Source organism: Heterocephalus glaber, unplaced genomic scaffold, assembly GCF_053883595.1.
Source record: "Heterocephalus glaber isolate CG9 unplaced genomic scaffold, H.glaber_assembly_v1.0 deba00001444, whole genome shotgun sequence".
Lineage (NCBI taxonomy): Eukaryota > Metazoa > Chordata > Mammalia > Rodentia > Bathyergidae > Heterocephalus > Heterocephalus glaber.
The window spans coordinates 13,076,634-13,098,192 of record NW_028258297.1 but is presented as its reverse complement, the minus strand read 5'-3'; the positions used below and the strand labels follow the sequence as shown (position 1 = coordinate 13,098,192).

At 40.3% G+C, this 21,559-nt stretch overlaps 1 protein-coding gene across 3 annotated transcripts in view; it reads left to right on the top strand.

Moving 5' to 3' along the window:
- Nucleotides 1–21,559, top strand: part of Rassf8 (Ras association domain family member 8) — a 119,041-nt gene that overhangs the window by 19,985 nt on the left and 77,497 nt on the right. The window contains exon 2 of one of the 3 annotated variants that reach the window (XM_087213983.1): nucleotides 12,649–12,969. The exons of the other annotated variants lie outside the window; for them this stretch is intronic. The gene's annotated coding sequence lies outside the window, so the exon portion shown is untranslated. The remainder of the gene's footprint in view (nucleotides 1–12,648; nucleotides 12,970–21,559) is intronic. 3 annotated transcript variants of the gene reach the window in all.

Sequence of the window (21,559 nt, the reverse complement as noted above, 5' to 3'; positions counted from 1 at the left end):
TGTGGCTTAGTACAGTGTGGACTCAGGGTCAGGAAAACTAGGTTCTCTCTCTATTTTTTTTTTTTTGGTCACTTAGTAGTCAGGGAACTCTGGACACATCCTCCATTCCCCTTGATGGCTAGTTTGCTTGTCCATTGGTCAACTGGGTGCAAAGGTATCTTCCTTATAGACTCATTATGAGGATTAACTTCAGGTAATGAGTCTGTGTGACAATCTGCCACACAGTGAGTGTGAGTGAATTTAAAGATTAGAGTTCAAAGAGGATGGCTGCTCAGCGAGGAAACCTCCTAAAGTCTGAATGATAGTGTCCTCTTGAAATTCATATGTTGAAATCCCAGTCCCTTGTGGGCCCTTTGTGTAGTGATTAAGTTATGAAAACAGATCCCTCATGAATGTGATTAACGCTGTTGTGAAAGAGAACAGTTTCGTCTACAATGCTATGAGGACACAGTGTGAAGGTGCTATATGTGAACCAGAAAGTGGGCCCTTAAGAGACATTGAGTCTTTTGGCACCTTGATAACGATGGAATTCCCAGCTTCCAGGACTTGGGAAATACAGCCTTCTGTTGTTTATAAGCTAGCCAGTTTACAGTATTTTGTTATAGCAGCCCACATTGAATAAAACAAAACCCAAGTCCATTTGGCACAAATTTCTCTGCCAAATAGAGGATGAGGAAAAGGTGTTTTCTAGAGGTGAAAGCAGGAGGCATTGAGGTTGGAGTTTGGGCATAATAGTTTTTGGGCAAGCAGACCCTAAGTGCTCAGTGAACTTGGGAATCCCAGGACAAGGAAAGGAGGGCAGTGTGAGGGCCCAGCTGAGGTTGGAGCAGAAATGTTAATACAGTGTGTAATTTTCCCCCAGAAGATTTGCTTTTTCTTTTAGACTAATATTAAAATATTTTCCCTGCTTGTATGAGTGGAGGAGGTAAAAACAGGAAGAGGAAGAAAGTGTAGCAGAGTGTTGAGCAATGCCATAGCAAATTGACCAAGAGGAGAATGCTTTTTTCAAGTAGCCTCTGATTCCACATGGAAGCATCATGGAAGTCTGCAGTGATTTGGAACATTTCCCAAAGATATTTACCCTAAAAGGGAGGGCTAAAACTTTAGTCCAAAAAACAGACAGGGAACTATTTACCATTTTAATAATATATTTTCTAAACATAACACTGTATCGGAAGGCACTGAGTGAGCCCAAGTTAATTTTAAAGCAATCCCAACATTCCCAATGTAAAATCTGAGTTAGTAGATGTTGTAGTCAGGGTTTGCAAGTAATAGATTCAATACAGGACACATGATTTACAGTATTATTTTATAATATTCTCCCAAAAAGTCAAATGCAAAGGAGTGCAAGAGATCTGTCCACACACTAGAGACCCGAAGAATCCAGCCAAGGGCCTGGATCCCAAGGCAATGTTCTGTACAAATCTAGTTAAAGGCCTAGAGCCCAAGGCCCTGTCCTCTAGGAGCCCAGCCAGAGGCCCAGAGCCCAAGGCAATATCTTAATGCAAGTCTGTATCAAGGATCTGCACTGGGAAGGCCCAAAGGCCAGTGGTGGAAGCTAGAAAGTTTGCGCCAGCAGGGTGAAGGATTTGTGTCACAAGGCTGAGAGGTCTGCACTGGAACCAGGAAGCAGCCCTCAAGGCGAGGTCCAGAACTCCCTTGACGAGAACACCAAGGTCGGTGGCAACAACCCATGCTTCTCTGACAATGAGAACAGCCAGGTTTGCACCAGGAAAACCAGCCTTGGCAAGCTTCTCCAAGAAAATCAACAGCATGCAATCTTCCCCTCCAGTTCTCCTTTTATGCCATTGGCAACAATTCTCAGGTGGGTCTTCCAGGCTCAGAACGACGCTGACTCAGTTCAGCTGGGCATTCTAAGTTAATCCACCACAGTAGAACTTCTGATTTCTTTCAGGGCAGTTTTCAGTATTTTAGATCTTTCAAATTGAGTTGGGCTGAATAAATGAAATTCTGTTCATTGATGGTGAACACGATGGTGAACACTCAGCTACAGTGAAAACTGCTGGAGTTGCACTCTGAGCTTGGATGCCTCTTCCAAATGTAGTGCTGGGTGAGTCCACTACCCTGAAGAATGTAAGCAGGTTAGCAGTGTGTAGATCATTGATGTTGGTAGACGGAGCAGTGCCATTACTTGTTACCTGATCTGTTTAGACAGTGTGTATTAAGTACTTGTGAGCTAGATCTACAAAGAAAAAGAACCAATCTTGTCCAGATTATTTGTTGAAGTGAAGGGTCAGGCATTTAAATAATTTTGGGAGTGGGCTAATGAATAAAATGGAGGTGTAGGTTCCGTTGGTGGGGTTGGAATGAATACTTCTGGAAAGATGTTTTTCATCTGCCTGAGGAAGTCAGGGGACCTTTAAGAAGAAAGTTCACTCCTCAGCTAGCACTTAAGGATGAAGAAGCATATTTCTGGGAGGATACTCCATAAGTAGAACATTGGGCACAAAGGCACAGGACGTAAGAGAGAACATGGTTAGTGGAGAATGACAGGTAGCTTCAGTGTCATTAAAGTTAAACCTGCTCATTGGACTGGAGGGGTTGCAGGACCTGAGGTGAAAAATAATTTTCTACCTGTGGAGGTAAAGGACATCACTGTGTTCTAAAGTTTATTTAGCTTTTGATTGATAGTAAGATTGGTTATGAGAAACATGTTTTTATTTTAAATGTCATGGTTTTGAATTATTCAGTTTTTACATTTCTTTGAACTTGGCTTTGGAGTATTTCTCAGTGTCTTTCAGTGCCTTCTGTATTGAAATCACTTTGTTTTTTATTCACTCCACAAACATTTATGGAGCACATGTTATGTTGAAGAAGCTGTACTGGGTAGTGGATGGTTTAACAAAGATAAGAATGGTATCTGCTTCTTTACTAGCTTACAGTCTAGTAAAGCAAAAGCTGAAATTTAAAAGCCCTGAGTAGTAGAGTACATACTGGACACCACAAGTCCCTATGTTCAATCCCCAGCACTGAAAACAAACAAACATCCTATTACAAAATTAAAGATCAGTGTAATAGGAAAGAAGACAAACTAGGAAGAATTTACTACTGTGGGAAGTAAAGAAAGGTAGTTAGAAGATAGTATATGCCAATCAAGGACCAAAGGGTCAAAAGAAATATCAGCAGTAGACAGTGGTACAAAGGTGGGCAAGAAGTAACAGGGAAGAGGCCACCACTGCCTGAGGCCATGGTGGAGGCTGACCCAGGAGTATGGATGTTCAAGGTACCTCTGGGAGGTAGCCCAGTATCCAGAATCACTCAATGTGGGATATATTGCTAGAAATAGAGGTGAAAATGTGGCTAGAACCAGCTGTAGAGGGTCTTCTGTGCTGCCCTGAGGAATGTGGACTTCATTCCAAGACTGTGGGCTTTTGTGAACAAATATTCTACTGATCTCTCTTTCTTGAAGGCTGCTGCCATCTCCTGTGAATGTTTCAGATGAGATTAGAAGTGATGTCTTGATGACCCTGTTTAGTTAGGGTTTCTTCCATGATGTCAGACACAGTATCCTTCCATTTGAGTGATTCTGACTTATTGTCAATGAGTATGTCCCAATTGTATTATTATGGTGTCGGTGAGTTATTTGCATGGGATCATTCCTATTGAAATGACTGAAACTATGGGATATATTCATGACCATTGCACAGAGAGAATGTAAGTAGCTTGTATGGGAATTTGCCCATAAACCATCTTGTTATTTTCTTATTTGTGAAACAACCTAACTTTGTAGTAAATCTTTCATTCAGCTGATCACTTGATTTTTTTTTTCTGGAAAAATCAAGCCAAATCATTTCAGTTTGTTTTCTTGACCAATATTTAGCAGAAGAATTATTTTCCACCTTTTTGATATTTAGGAAGCTAACAAAATTGTGTGTATTAATTTAATAAATTTAGTTGACGGTGTCACTTGCGAACTTAAGTGCACAAATTAAAATATTTATAAGACAAAGAAATTTGCTTTATAAATCTTTTTTTTTTTTTTTTTGGTACTGGGGATCGAACTTGGGTCCTTGCACTTATGCAGCAGGCGGCAAAACCACTGAGCTAAATCCCTGGCCCTATAAATAAACCTTTTGAGTTTAAAAGTTAGCCTTTTAAAATCATACTGAGAACAATTGGGTTGTGAGACAAGCATAGTAAAAGCAAAGATACTGGTGTTTGAAACCTCAGTCACATGTGAACTAGCACAAAAAAAATCAACAAGTGGGTTCTCATCTTTTTGAAAAGCTTCAGGTACCGGGGATTTGGCTCAGTGGTGCTGCTGCCTGCCTGGCAAGTGCAAGGTCCTGAGTTTGATCCCCAGTACCAAAAAAAAATAAAGCTTCTGCACAGCAAGAGAAACCATCAACAGCCTGAAGAGACAACCCACAATGTGAGGGGAAAAAAAATTTTACCAGCTGTCCCTCATACAAAGGTCTACTATCTAGAATATATAAAGAACTTTAAAAAAAAAATCAGGCCTCCCAAATTTAAAAACTCAATCCAAAAATGGGCATCTGAAATGAACCGACATTTCTCAAAGAAGCAGCAAATAAACATATGAAAAAAAAAAGTTCAGCATCACTGGTCATTCGAGAGATGCAAATGAAAGCAACACTGAGATTCCACCTCACCCCAGAAAGAATGGCTGCTGTCAAGAAATCAACCAATAACAAATGCTGGTGGGGATATGTGAAAAAAGGGAACTTTTCCACTGTTGGCGGGAGTGTAGACTGGTGCAACTATTGTGGAAATCAGTATAGAGATAGCTCAAAAAACTAGGATTAGAGGACCCATTTGACCCAGCTATTCCCCTGCTAGGTATCTTCCCTGAAGAATTAAAAGAATCATACCATAGTGATATATGTGCACCCATGTTCATAGAGGCACAGTTTGTAATAGCTAAAACTTGGAAACAGCCCATCAACTGGAGACTGGATAAAGAAAATGTGTTTTGTTTTGTTTTTTTATAAAATGGAGTACTACTCAGCCATAAAGAATGAGAAACTAGGGACATTTATAGCTAAATAGATGCTTATTGAAGCCATACTCTTAAGTAACTGGAACACACATGTGTAAATACTGAGTAGTTTCTCTGGTGTGAGAAACTGTAAGTGTAAATAAGAATCAAAATGTATAATAGATGATGTGAAATAGGAACAAAAGGCCCAAAGGAGAAGGGGGCGAGGGGTAGGGGCAAGGAAAGAAGGAAAAGGAATAAATATGAGAAAGGAAAAAATGGAAATATTTGTAAATAGGGAGGGGTGGAGGGGTTGAAGTGAGGGCAGAGGAATGGGAAAAAAATATAAGAACCAAGTTATATAAAGGTACAAATTCCCAGTAATGAATAGCAGCTTATATGCCTAAAATGTACCAATAAAATTAATTTTAAAAAAAAGATACTGGTGTTTGTAACCAAGGACCATTGACATCAAATAGCCTGTGTGATTCTCATAGAGACATGGTAGTTGTCTTGGTGACTTTTCTCCTTGCTGAGTCAAAACACCCAATACCTGAGGTTAAGGGAAGAAAGGTTTAATTCAGCTCACAGTTTGTAGAGGTTTCAGACCCATAATCAGCTGGCTCCAAGGCAGGGTAGCATGGCAGAGGGGCATTACAGAGGAAAAATAATCCAAGGTGTGGCAGAGCGGGCAGAAGGGAGCAAAGCAGCAAGGTAACAAGGGATAAGTGACGGCAGTAGGTGACAACAGCAGCCCTCTTTTTGTCCCTTATATTCTATCCAGGCTACATGCCTTTAGGGTGAGTAGCACTCACGTTCCCATTATCCACACCCAGAACTGTGCCAGACTGATCAGTGGACTAATTTAGTAATTACACACTCTTAATCCCAGCACCACACACTCTAGATCCAGCCACCTCTGAAAAGCCTCACCTTTGACCACATGAGGCTTTGAGAGGACTTCTAGATAGAAACCATAACAATAGTCTTGACACTGGGAGACTCTAGCAAGGGTCACCAGTGAAGATGTAGAAAATCATGCAGTTAGTGGTAGAATGGAGAACTAGGATTTGTGGCACTTCTGATCCTGTGCCACTTCTGTGGCATCTTCAGCTGGTCTCTGTTGGGGTCTTCAGCTTGGCCTTTGGTCCCCTTGATTAGATTGAGCAAATGCAGTTTATGATATTGTATTAATGAAAAAACATTTAACACTTTTCATGGAAATAACAATGAAACTCTTCTAACAATACTAAAAAATACAATAGAATCTAGGTGTCTTGTGATCTTCTGATCTAGAGAGCCATTCTGGAGCACTGTTTAATTCTAAGGTTAAATCAAGTTATTTTTAAGCTTGTAGATGACTAGGACTGGCCTAAATATAACCACCTTACATATTCTGTAAGTCAGTCTGGCCAACTTTACATGTCTAAGAATTAGAGTACTGAAAGGAACAGGGAAAGGGGACATTACCAGAACCCCTGCAGTGAGTCCTGGATTCCTGTGAGCCACAACAGCACAAGGCAAATTAATGAATAAAGACAAGAAATTGGACTTAGAGAAGAAGCTGAGCTTTGGGCCTGGATCGGTGCTGCTCTGGGAAGCAGAGAGGAAGGCACCCCAAGCTTGGCATCACTTTATTCGGAACATCAGGAGTGACAGATGACTCAGAGGGCAGATAATCCTAGGAAAATGAGGAACTGATGCCAATGAAGATCCTAAATCGAGGAGGAACTTTTGTTGAGTAGGAATTTGTTCCTTCCCAGGTGAAACCTTTCTCTTACTACTTGGTTCTCAAGGAACCAGGATGTCTTCAGCTGATGCATTCCTGCCCTGGAGTGTCATGGCATCGTGGGACCAATGAGGTTTCAGCTGTGACCGGAGGCAAAAGTGGAGTTGTCTCAACATACCATAGCTGGCCTGTAGGCAGGGAAACTAGGACGAATCATAATTTGATTGTGAAATGATTTTTCCCCCAAATTATGTAGAATTACTCCCAACAGAGTACTTGCCTTGGTGGTTCAAAAATCTCCACATTATTTCATTCTTATCTGTATTAATTCTTACTTAATTTTATGTTAATTGTATGTATACTACATGTAACTATGTTAATACTGATAGCATGTTAATTATTATTATAGTAATTATTGCTTTTCACATTTCTATCCTAGATCGTTTTAGATTTTAGACAGGAGCATGCTTTTGCATTTCAGAATTACAGAGGGGTTTCAGAAGCAATAGAATGCAGGCCTTAAAAGCAGTTATACAGATAGATAAAACGAACACTTAAGAAAAAGGTGGGACAAGGCCAGTACTCACCTATTTCACAGTATAAGCCAAAAAAGGTTGAAATAACACTGTACTGATGATTTCTAGGCCATTTTTGCATTCTTTCAGTAATGGGATTGTTACAGCAAGCCTGTGAGAATGATAGACTAGACATCATTCACATTCTCAATGCTAAGTGACCGATTGTGCTTTTAGTAACATATCAGGAATTCAGGCTATTCTTCCACAGTAAATTTGGTCATACCCAACTTCTAGGTGTCTGAATCAGTCAGTATTTACTAGACAAACAGATATAACACAAGTTATACAAATATATTTGAATTTACAAGATTGGCTTACGATGGACACCCACAGAGTCAGATGAGGAAGAATCCAGAGTATCTGTAAGCACCCTCTGGACATCCTGGAGACCGAAGGATTTAGTTGAAGGTCTGGAGCTCACTGCAGTGTCCCATTCGAGTCCATATAAGGAGGCCGATGGGTATGGGATGTAAGGCTGCAGAGTATACACTGCAAGGCTGAAGGCAGAGTCTGTGCTGTAAGGCTGAAAGATATGCACTGGAAGCTGAAGAGTCTGCTGGAACCCAGGAGATGACATCCAAGGTGAAGACAAAAGACTGGAGCTCTCTCCAGAGGAACAGAAGCAGATCCATCCTTCCCCTTTATACCATCCAGGCAAGGAGCCACCCTAGGGTAGGTCCTCCACACCCTAGGGTAAGGAATTGCTGAGCCAGTTTAGTTAAGCTTCTCTTAACCAACTTCCAAGTTGACACAATCAACCCTCACAGTGTCTTTTTGGGGGGCTGGGGTCTGAGAGCAGGTAGATAATGGTATTCTCACAGATTCATTGCCAGTTTGTAGTGTAAGCAAGTTCAGAGTAAACCACTGCAAATACAGATGATTTTTAGATAAATATTCACCAGCAAGTAGCACAGAATGGCAGGCTGATTTGTAAACTTGATGATGGCTCAGATTTCTGTTTTCAGATGTTTTGACACATCTTTCAAGGAGCATTTACTCAAAGCAGATATAAAATCATGATGGGGACATACTTTTGACCAATATTTTTGACCATCTTCTTGCCATCAGGGATGCAGGTGCCACCAGATTCTGTTTATGTAAGAGCAGAAGGAGGTAGGAATGTCTCTTAAACATTTTAGCAAACTTATAAAGTGAGCTCTTTTCCAAGATTCATCATGCTGATTAGCAAACTGTTGATTTCACTAAAGAAGATCTATACTAGAGGCTAATGAGTAAAGTGTCCTTAAAGGATTTAAAGCAACCACTTCTGGTGTCCAGCCTCCTTGATCAGAGCCTACCAATTCCACCCTGGATATTGTGCTCCTAGAACCATTAGATTTGCAGTTTATCCAAACATTATGTAATTCACAGACTGTTTGTGCTGAAATAGCTCAAAAAGTAAATTAAGATAAAGAAATGTGCCTCCTATGCTGTTGACTTATCCAAGAAGGTTACATTGTTATCTGTGTATTTTCCTTAATAAACTAGAGAGGTGTGCTTGTTAACAGGCACAGTAATTTGGTAATGGAATGGTCTTATCAAAATGTAGGAAGTGGATTTGTGGTGATGTCAACTGTGCCCTATCAGTGTGGGATATATATTTGCATATGGATCAACCTGTATAGCCCAAATCTTGAATTTTAGGTGCAGTTTGACTATTCTAGAAAGATATGAGGGCTAAACTTTTAAAATTTCGTAACTGAGAGAAAGCTAAGGTTTTGGCACGCCCCTTTCAAGCCCCACTCAGCCAGACTGCTGGCCATCCATCCATCCAAACTTCACCAAGCTACAGCCAAGTGAATACTGTGTACAGCTCTGTACAAATATGTGGTAGATGCAGGTTGGTAGTTAAACTTAATATATATGATTTTATTAATAAATTTAAATATTTCTAACTATTGACTGTATGTGAGGCACTGAGTGGCATATATACACATATACACACCCTATTTCTAAGTTTTAAGTTAAATTACCTACAGGTAGTGTTATCCATAGTCATTCTCAAAGATAAAATACATTGAATGTTCTGCTCTGCTTTCTCATAGTTCATTCTCTACCTCAAGTGCTTCGAGTTAACTCATGATTTTTATGAGCTACGATACTTTTTGGTAAATGTGGTTATTTTTCTTGTGAGTATCTGGCTAGTATTCCCCCTCCCTTCCCTTCCTTTTTATCTCTAGTGGAGAATTGTTTTCATCAATATCTCACCATTTGCTGTGATCACATATAGAATTTTAAATTGAAAAGGTAAAGTAACTGCTTTTTCTAGCATTCTTGTCGGTTATTTTACCTAAATGTGTTTTCTTTGATAGACTTCAACTTCCAGTTATATTCAGTTGATATTTTATTATGCCCATATAAATTTAGGCCACTCTTAAGTTTTCTGAAATTCTTTACCAAAATGTAGAAAGAAAAAAAAGTGTAATAGGAGTAACTAAATCGTGACTACCAATTTTTACTTAGTTTTTGAAGCTAATAAATTTGTTGATCAGTTTGCCTTGATTTTCAAAGAAGCTAGACTGTATTACAATTGCAATAAATGAAGTTATTCCAAGATTTTTGTACTGGAACAGGATACTAAGAAAACTTCTCAATTACTCATTAAAAATATTTAGTATGCATTATATAAATTCTTTTTGTGTTTTGTGACTGAGGTTCATAATGATCTCCCTTATTTCTTTTGATTTAGAATTCAATATCTGCTTTACCCATTATGTGCCACTAAATCATACATTACCTTGAATTACCCAGCAAATATGGAAATGAGCAGGAAGTTCTACAGATCTTGCAGGTTCCTTCTGAGTGGCTCCCATCTGCACACAGGTGCCCTCTCTCTCTATTAAGTGGTTATATGGTTTAGCTGAGTTTATTTCTTTATGTGATATAACATTTTGTCACGTATTCTTTAAAAGCAAGCAAGTTACATTAAGCTCAATATAAATTCCATAAAACAAAGTTATTTTGTCATGCTGGCTCACTATTGATTTTACTTCCATGTTTGTTGACTTAAAGTCATAGGAAAAACATTTAATTGAGTGTTTATAAGATGTGCAGGGCTGTGCTAAGTGCCTTACCCACATTTTTGTTTAATCTTCACAGCTCTGCAAGGCACATTTACTCATTTTACAAATAGCGGTGTTAGATTTTTAGAACTACAGAAACCCAACTGAGCACTCAGTGGGAAAAGCAGGTCTGAGAGAAGAGCCCAGGACATGAAGAGAAGACAGAGATGAGGTAGACGTCCAGGTGACCTGGGGAGTGAGAGAGAACCAGCAACTGACCAGCAGACTAACCTGATGTGGTGTTGGAGGTTCTTGTTCTAGTAGCCCTGGGGCCTGTCCTGGAGATGTTAGCCCTCTATACCCTGGGGGAAATGGGAGGTGTTTTCAAGTGCTTTGTGGCAGGGGTTGCAAATTCATGCAGTAGCCAGGTGTAGATCACATTAAGGGATGAAATGACCGAGTGTGGTTAGGATGGTGGCAAATTAGAGTGCATGCCTTACCTCAAGGGACAGTCCCCCCTCAACTCCTGCCGATTATTGCCCATAGGAAATGGGACTGGGCTGGCTTGGAAGATCTTCAGGTTGTTTTCAAAGAAGTCATATATCTGAATTTTTAGGTGATTTCCACCCTTTAAAAACTTCAAAGCACTGTGTTTGCCAAACAAAACACTTAATGAAAGCTGGATTTGTGCGTTATAGTTCTATCATTGTCTTCTGTTAGCTACTAGGGTGAAGGTAGTACTAAGCTGTGAAGCCTATGAGAAAGAATTTCTTTTTTTTGTTTTGGTTTTTTTTTTGTTTTTTTGAGTCCAGGTCTCACTCTGTAGTTCAGGCAGGCTTTGAACTCACTATGTAGTCCAGGCTGGCCTAGAATTTGTGGCAGTCCTCCTGCCTCAGCTTCCTGAGCGCTGTGATTACAGACATGTGCTCCCATGCCCAGCCCAAGAGGCTTTCTTGCCTATCTCAGAATCTTTAGCCACCTACTGAACAGATCTGGTCAAGGCAAGGGCCATAGTCATAAATGCCCTATTTTATTTTGTGTATTAGGTGAGTGTTGAGATAGGCTCATTGCAAGAATAATTTAAAATCACTCTAGCTAAAAAATTCATTAAAAGATTTTAATTCATTGAACTTTTAAAGAAATTTTAAATTTCTTACAGGCTTTCACTTTAAGAATGAAGTACATCAGACTATCTGCTTTAACAAATATGTTTTGTGGGTTGAGGGGCATTATTAGCATATTGTCCTATAAAGATGCTTTCTGTAGAAAGTAGGCAGAGATGGGTACTTTTATGAGCAGTCTAAGATGTTGACATAGTTGTTTTGTTAAAAAGAGGGATGCGATATGTTACAGGGTGAACCATATCTTGGTTTATTAAATCAGTCCTGCTTCCCTCCTATTGTTCTGACATAATAACAGGATCTTTTGTCCTGGGTGACAAATTATATGGTCACCATATATAATGTCAATCTGCTGTTTAGTTGCTGGTCTTTTTCTCCTAGAGGTGGAATGAGGGTATGCCGAATGACTTCTCACTGCTTGTAAGTCAAACTCAAACTAAGATAAACCTCAGAATAACTCTCAGCCTTCTCTGAAAGGTCTGTGCTGTTGCTGTCATAGTTTCAACCTGTCAGCAATACTTAAAGCATGATTGATTATTTCTATGTCATAGCTTCGAAAGCCATCCTCCTGTTAACGTTAACCTATTCTTATGTCTGTATCAAATTGAGTTTGTGGTATGTGAAAGAGGGATATCAATACTTGTTTCAAGGATGTAAACTAAAATGTCTTCGTAAGCATTTGTAAACTGCTCCTAGGTAAAGATAATATAACATAGATTTTTTAAAGCACATTTCCACACCAATATGTTTTTTGGTATGAAATTGAAAATACTGGGTGTTACTTTCCAGATGTATCCTTTTAGTTTTTGGAACTGTCTTTTAAAATGACTCACATGATGCTTCATGTCATTTTCAAGTTGGAATAAAAATACAGAAGGTATATTAATTAGTTTTGAACGAAAATGTTTTGAGATATAGATAATTTAAAAATGGGAGACTGAAAACATTTTAGTAGCCTAAAACATGGCTTAAATATAAAAAACTAGTTAGAATATGACTTTCTGCATTCAGATTAAAGACAGCAGTTATCTGAGTGGTTTTATCCTCTTCAGTTGTGGAATTTGGGGCTAGGCAGCTAAAATCAGTAGGTGAGGAGAGAAGGGCAGGAGAGCAAGCTGTCACCTGTGTAGTGCTGGCCTGTGCAGCCCTGGTGTGGTCAGTAGCAGTGGACAGGGCTGCATCCACAGACAGATGCCAATTACTTGCTGCGAGATGTGGGCCCTAAGTAATGTAAACACCCTATGCCTTACTTCATCAGAAAATGAGGAGGTCCTGAGTCGCTTGGAAGATGCCAGATCACCCCGCTGCAGACAGGCAGGTCTGCCCATGCCCTACTGAGGTCCTGAGTCTCAGAACACTCCGAATCAGCCCGCTGCAAACAGGCAGGTCTGTGCACGCCCTACCGAGGTCCTGAGTCGCACAGAACACGCCCAGTCAGCCTGCTGCACACAGGAAGGTCTGTGCACGCCCTACCAAGGTCTTGAGTCGTGCGGAAGACACCGAATCACCCCGCTGCAGACAGGCAGCCACCTGGTTCCACACTACAAAGACGCAGAGGACACCAGACCACCAGACCAAGGTACTGAGTCCCACTGTTCCCGGCCCAGAGGTGTAGGGGCTTCTGAGCTGTCGTACCACTGCTCCTGGTCCAGAGGAAGGCGCTTCCAGGTCACCATCCCTCCCGCTGCTCCCAGCACAGAGGAAAGGGCTTTTGGGCCACCTTCTGTCCTGCTGCTCCTGGCCCAGAGGAAGGGGCTTCCCAGCCACCATCCCTCCCACCGCTCCCGGCCCAGAGGGAGGGGCTTCTGAGCTGCTCTCCCACTGCTCCTGGTCCAGAGGAAGGGGCTTCCCGGCCACCATCCCTCCTGCTGCTCCCAGCCCACAGGAAAGGGCTTTTGGGCCACCATCCCTACTGCTGCTCGCAGCCCCTGTGCCACCTCACCCAGCTCAGAGGAGGTAATCTGTGCAGGCGCTAACAGCCCCCTGCCCCAGTCGAAATGAGAAAACATGTAAATAAGTCTCAAAACCAGTCTTCCAGATCACCAACAGCAACCCCAAAGGGAAATGAGATGGAACACTCTGACACTCAACCACCTGGACGCACTGAACTGGCAACAAAAGGGCATCTGGAAAACATGAAATCAGAAATAACTTCTCAGATAACAGGAGAAATTGTGCCCCTAGTGCAAGACATGATTAATAAATCTAGAGAGGAGCTCAGGAACGTGATGGAATCCCAACATAAGAAACAAATGGAATCCATAAAACAGATGCAAATAGATTTCCAGGACATGAAAAACTCCACTGAAAGTCTACACAACAGAATGAGCCAATGTGAGGACAGAATTTCAGATATAGAAGATAAGATTGGAATTAGTGACCAGGAAAAGAAAACTTGCTTCAAAATTATAAGGGAACATGAGAAATCAATCCAGCAGCTGCTAGATGATGCAAAGAAGAATAACATAAGACTGATTGGACTCAATGAAGAAACAGGAGAGAGTGGAGATGACATAAAAAAATCTCTTCACAGAAATAATGGCAGAAAACTTCCCAAGCATGGGAAAAGAGCTTGACATACAAATAAGTGAGGCATATAGGACCCCAAATAGCCTTGATCAAAAAAAACCTACACATAGGCATGTAATTGTTAAGATTCCAGAAACTCAACAGAAGAACGAAGTTCTCCAAGCAGTCAGAGAAAAGAAACAAATCACATACAAAGGAAAGCCCATCAGAATCACAGCAGACTTCTCAACACAAACCATCAAGGCAAGAAGAGCTTGGAGTGACATATTCCAAGCCCTAAAAGAAAACAGCCTCCAACCCAGATTGATGTACCCTGCAAAACTAGCTTTCAAAATGGATGGAGAAATAAGATACTTTCATGACAAAGAGCACCTTAGGAACTTCATGAATACCAAACCAGCACTCCAAAGAATTTTACACAATATCCTAGGAACAGACATTGAGGATCACAACCCCAGGAAGCAAAGCAGAATGAACCCATCTGGCACGACAAGAAATTAAATGTAAAGGGGGAGAACCCAACAAAAAGAAAAAGTCAAGGCAATGACAAGTCATTATGTTTCAGTTATAACCATCAATGTTAATGGTCTCAATTCACCAATCAAAAGAAATAGACTGGCAGAATGGGTCAAGAAGCAAAATCCAACAATATGCTGCATACAAGAAACACACTTCATTCAAAAGGAAACTCATAGATTGAAAGTTAAAGGGTGGAAAACAATACTCCATGCGACAGGAACCCGCAAAAAAGCAGGAGTAGCTATCCTCTTTGCAGATCAAGTAGATTTCAAACCAACACTGATTAAGAGTGATGAAGAAGGACACTACATCCTTGTAAAGGGAAGAATCCAAGAGGAAGAGATGACAATCATAAATATCTATGCACCAAACACTAGTGCACCCAACTATATAAAACAAATACTGACAGACATGAAAAGTCATATATGCACTAATACAATTGTAGTGGGGGACGTCAACACCCCACTGTCACAAATAGATAGATCAACTAGACTAAAAATAAGTAATGAAATACTAGAACTCCATCGAACTCTTGAACAAATGAACTTAACAGATGTTTACAGAGCCTTCCACCCCACAAAATCAGAATACACGTTCTTTTCAGCTGCACATGGGTCATTCTCCAAAACAGACCACATGCTCACATATAGAACATGTTTAAGTAAGTGCAAAGGAATTGAAGTTATCCCCTGTACATTATCAGACCATAGTGCAATGAAATTGGAGATCCATAGCAAAAGAAACTCAAAAAATTTCATAAACACGTGGAAATTGAACAACACACTTCTGAATAACCAATGGGTCACAGAGGAAGTTAAAGAAGAAATCAGACAGTTCCTTCAATTAAATGACAATGACAATACAACATATTGGAATCTGTGGGACACCATGAAAGCTGTCTTATGAGGGAAATTCATAGCAGTGAATACGCATATTTGGAAAACAGAATGAGCCCAATTAAACAACCTGATGCTGAACCTCAAGCTTCTAGAAAAAGAAGACCAAGACAACCCCAAATCTCATTCAAGGGAGGAAATTATAAAGATCAGAGGAGAAATCAATGCAATGGAGAATAAGAGAACGATACAAAAAATCAATGAAGCCAAGAGTTGGTTCTTCGAAAGAATCAACAAAATTGACAAACCTTTAGCCAACCTTGTCAGAAAAAGGAAAGAAAAGGCCCAAATACATGCAGTTAAGAATGAAAAGGGTGAAATTACAACAGACGCAGCAGAAATCCAGAGGATCGTCAATACCTACTTCCAGAACCTATACACCAATAAGATGGACAACACAGAAGAAATTTACAGATTCCTAGATACGTATGAATTACCAAAGTTGAATGAAGAAGACCTAAAAATTCTGAACAACCCAATAGCAACCACTGAAATTGAAAATGTAATTAAAAACTTATCCACTAAGAAAAGCCCGGGCCCTGATGTCTTCACTGCTGAATTCTACAAGACATTTAGAGAGGAACTGCTGCCACTACTCTTTCAACTCTTCAGTGAAATTGAAAGGGAAGCAATACTCCCAAATTCATTCCTGGAAGCAAGCATCACCTTGATCCCCAAAACAGAGAAAGACCCAACTGAAAAAGAGAACTATAGGACAATCTCACTAATGAACATAGATGCAAAAATCCTTAATAAGATAATGGCAAACAGAATGCAGAAGATCATCAAGAAGATCATACACCCTGATCAAGTGGGATTCATCCCAGGGATGCAGGGATGGTTCAATATACGAAAATCAATCAATGTAATACACTATGTCAGTAGAGCCAAGGACAAAAACCATATGATTATCTCCATAGATGCTGAAAAAGCATTTGACAAAATCCAACACGCATTTATGATAAAAACCGTACAAAAAATTGGAATAGATGGTCTCTACCTCAAACTGATAGAAGCCATCTATGAAAAACCAACAGCCAATATCCTACTAAATGGTCTAAAACTGAAATCCTTCACACTAAAATCAGGAACAAGACAAACATGTCCGCTATCACCACTCTTGTGCAATATAGTTTTGGAAACATTAGCCATGGCAATTAGACAAGAGAAAGAAAAGGAATAAAGATAGGAAATGGAAGTCAAATTGTCATTATTTGCAGATGACATGATACTCTATATAGAAGACCCAAGAACTCCACCAAAAGTCTTCTAGACTTAATAACCAAATTCAGTCAAGTAGCTGGTTACAAGGTCAACACACAAAAATCAATAGCTTTCCTCTACACCAATGACAGACACTGAGAGAGAAATAGGGCAAATAATTCCTTTCACAATAGCATCCAAAAAACTGAAATACCTAGGAGTCATCCTAATGAAAGAAATCAAAGACCTCTTCTCTGAAAACTATGGCACTCTGAAAAGAGAGATTGAAGATGATATCAGAAAATGGACAGACATCCCCTGCTCCTGGGTAGGAAGGATTAATATAGTGAAAATGGCCATACTTCCAAAACTGCTATATAGATTTAATGCAATTCCAATTGAGATCCCAGCAGCATACTTCATAGACCTCGAGAAAACAGTCCAAAAATTCATTTGGAACAAGAAGAGACCCAGAATAGCAAAAGCAATTCTAGGTAACAGAGACATGGCAGGGGGTATCACAATCCCCAACCTGCAACTCTACTACAAAACTACTGTGATAAAAACAGCAGGGTACTGGCAAAGAAACAGACTTGAGGACCAGTGAAACAGATTAGAAGATGCAGAAACAACGCCAGACACACTCAACCATCTCATCTTTGACAAAGGAGCCTTTTCCTCACTGGAGGAAAGATAGCCTCTTTAATAAATGGTGCTGGAAAAATTGGGCTTCAACTTGCCAAAGATTAAAACTAGACCTGTATCTCTCACCATGCACTAAACTAAAATCAAAATGGATTAAAGATCTAAATATTAAATAGAAACGCTGAACCAGTTGGAACAGAGGTTAGGTAGAACCCTTGAAGACATCGGTGTAGGAAAAGATTTTATGAACTCAGCCTCAGTTGCCCGTGAACTAGCACAAACAATCAACAAATGGGATGTCTTTTTATTAAAAGGCTTCTGCACAGGGAGAGAAACCACCAGCAGTGTGAAGAGACAACCCACAATGTGGGAAAAAATCTTCACCTGCTCTTCCTCAGACAAAGGTCTACTATCTCGAATCTATAAAGAACTTAAAAAGATCAGACCTCCCAAATTTAAAGACCCAATCCAAAAATGGGCATCTGAAATGAACAGACATTTCTCAAACAAAGAAGTAGAAATAGCAAATAAATACATGAAAAAATGTTCAACATCACTGGTCATTCGAGAGATGCAAATGAAAACAACTCTGAGATTTCACTTCACTCCAGAAAGAATGGCTGCTATCATAAAATCAACCAATAACAAATGCTGGCAGGGCTGTGGGGAAAGAGGAACCCTGCTCCACTGCTGGTGGGAGTGTAGACTGGTGGAACCACTGTGGAAATCAGTATGGAGATATCTCAAAGAACTAGGACTGGAAGTCCCATTTGACCCTGCTATTCCACTGCTGGGGATCTTCCCCAGAGAATTAAAAGAATCATACCACAGTGATATATGTGTGCCCATGTTCATAGCAGCGCAGTTTGTAATAGCTAAAACTTGGAAACAGCCCAAATGCCCATCAACTGGAGACTAGATAAAGAAAATGTGTTTTTTTTATAAAATGGAGTACTACTCAGCCATAAAAAATGAGAAATTAGAGACATTTATAGCTAAGTGGATGCACATTGAGGCGATACTCTTAAGTGAAATAAATAGGACACAGATGTGTAAATACCGAATAGTTTCTCTGGTGTGAGAAACTGAAAGTGTAAATAAGGACTAAATGTATAATAGGTCATGTGAAATAGGAAGAAAAGGGCCAAAGGGGAAGGAAATGGGAGGGCTAGGGGAAAGAACAGAAGGGAATGGGATTAATATGAGAAAATGGAAAAATAGGAACAAAATCTTTGTAAATAGGGAGGACTGGAGGGGTTGAAGGGAGGGCTGGGCAAGGGTGAAAAATAAGAACCAAGAGAGAATATGTAAAGGTGCAGATTTCCAATGATGAATGTCATTATATTGTATACCTAAAATGTACCAATGATTAAAATGAATAATTGATAATGTAAAATAGGAAGAAAAGGTCCAAAGGGGTAGGTGTAGTGGGAGGGGCAGGGGAAAGGAAAGAAGGGAAAGGAAAAATGATGAGAAAATGAAAAAATGGAAATAAAGTCTTTGTAAATAGGGAAGGGTGGAGGGCGTGAAGGGAGGGCTAGGAATGGGGAAAAAATAAGAACCAAGATGCATTATGTAAAGGTACAATTCCCAATGAGAAATGTAATTGTGTTGTATACCTACAATGTACCAATAAAAGAATTTAATACAAAAAAAAAAAAAGAAAAAGTGGAACATCCCTAATTCATGGGATTGTTTAGGAGAAATAAGTGAATTAATATAAAGTACTTCAGTCAGTGGCTTGGCACATACAACTATACAAGTGAAATTTTGGGGATTTTCTTAACACTGGTTTGTAGGGAGTGATTCTCTTGATCTCTTTGACCCTGTAGCAGAGCTGCCCTCAGTCATAAAGTGGTAAGATTACTAAATCCATTCTGGTTTTCATTCTCCCAAATTAGATTCTCCCCACTCAGAAGGTAGACATGGCTTTGATTCACATTCATCAGGTCCTCCTCCAGGTCCTGCATCTCCTCAGGCCAGGGGCCAAAGAGATGTGGGGATGGCTCTTTATAAAAGATGCAGCAGGTATACTTATTCCCAAGAGCTTGCTCTGCAGATGAGAGAACTGAGGCTCAAAGAAGTTACTCCTGCCCCAAATTCACATCACAACAGAACGATCAGAGGTCAAGGTCATTTTCTTCTTGGAGCCTGATGTCATGCACTGTGGGTGGACCCTTGTTTTTTGCGTCCACTGGACTCTCAGCACTGATCCGGTTCCCTGTTCCTTTTGGGGCTGGTGATGTCCAGTCACAGAAGGGCAGTGTACTTCTCTGAGCACCTCTGTGGGCTGCTCCTCTTCGCTGTTTCTTTCTTTTTTTCTCCCCAGAACAGAGGATTGAACCTAGGGCCATCTCACTACATTGCCACTTCCAACCCTTTTTTACAATTTTTTTTTCTTTGAGACAGTCGTACAGAGTTGCTAAGTTGCCCAGACGGAGCTTAAATCTGCAATTCTGCCTTAGCTCCCAGAGTGCAGAGATTACAGGTGTATGCCACCGTTGCTGGCTTTCATCCGGTTTCTTTCTGAAGCATGTAGGCTCAGACAGCTGGTCACTTCTTCCACACATGTTTCCTGTAGTCTGACCTATTGTTTCCAGCTATCCTTGCCTTTCTTGGCCCTGGTAAGGGTCCTGCTTATTGCCTCCCCTCCCCTCCCCTCTCACCTTCCAGCTCTTCAGTTTGCTTTTGTTTCCTCCCTTCATCCTTTCCCTTCCCTCCTCCCTTGTTGGTTTTAATATGCTGGCCCCTGTGTGTTTCTGTCATTTTTCCTGTGCCTGGGGCAGGGTTGGCTATTCATGATAGAAACTGACCATAACCACAGTATAGCCTGTATCTTGGGGCCAAACTGAGCACTATCAGCACAGCATTACAGTCAGTAGCATATGATTTCAACAAGGGGAAAGAGTGCACCAAAATTGAACCTGAAACTATGGGATACTATAACTCCAGAAATGATGGAAATGTCAGGTAAAAGGGCCAAAGACCAAGACCAGACCAGGCCACAACAAGCCTTTATTAGGGGAATAGATCTGCCGGGCTGTCTCTGAACAAAGGAGAGACAAAAAGCAATATGGCCGGGGCAGGGAGAGTCTTTTATAGAGACTGGGGTGGGGTTTGTAGGGGCAGAGGTGGGTTTGAGTGAGGTAGTGACTAGGGAATGGAGGAGCCCATGATGTCACTAGGTGGTAGGAGGTGAGCGAGTATTAGGTTACTTTCTAGGCGGGAACAGAGGCATACTGGGAAGAAGGGTTTATTCTTTGGTGGGAGCAACCATCTTGGCATGATGTCACACAGGGGAGGGGTCAAGGCAGGATAGGAAGAGGGCAGCTACTATACATAATAGCTGCTGAGGTGGTGGGAGACCTATCACTAAGGACTAAGGACTTCCATTCAGGCAGTACAGCAGGAAATGTAAGGTTTCAGAAACATGTAAAGTACAATCTGTATCAGTGCTGGGCTTAACTGGTATTTAAACCTAAAGATATTCCTTTCTTAAATGAGGTAATTTAATTGCTTATGCTCTTCCTTGAACCAAATAAGGACATTTATTCTTGATGTATATACATTACACAACAGCTCAATTTAGGAATTAGGTAATTGTCCAAAACATACTTGAATATACTGTAGTAATTTTTGTTTGTTACCAGGGATCAAACTTGTGACCTTGTGCTTTCAAGGCAGGCGGCAGAACCACTGAGCTAAATCCCCGGCCCATACTGTAGTAATTTTTTATTCACTAGCAGAATATTCTTTGCCATATATATGTATATATGACATGTATGTTAAAGATTTTCTGTCAGCTCTGATTTTACAAGAGAATGGAAATTTTTGTTACTTAAAATTAATTGGTGTTTTTAAAAATGAAACCTTAATACATAAATTTTCCCCACTGTGAATTTTAAAATTAGGTTTCTGAGCCCATTGGGACATAAAAATAGTCAAAACTGTCAGGTCTTTACAAGCAATCTTGGGATTTTTCTTGTTATCTGATATCAGTATTACTGAACAGATGATTAATTTTCATCATAAATCTGGATACTTAGATCTGATGAGCTAAGAAGAGGTTAACTAGAGCAATCTGTAGTATTTAGAAAAATTTCCCTGTTGATTGGGGAGTGGTGACTGTAGTCAATATTTGGGATTTCATTTGTGTTACTGAAAAATACAACATATAGCTATAAGCTTTTTTTAAATTTTTTTGATACAATTAGATTTTTTTCCTGTCATTTAAAAAAATAGTACCCCACATCCCAAATGACCTTCCTTGTTGGGGAGAAGGAGAAGAGATTTTTAGCAGCTAGCCTCTGGCACTGACTTTTCAGGACCGAGCATGTTAGATTCCAGCCTTGTCAGGAAGCTCCTCCTGACCTTTCC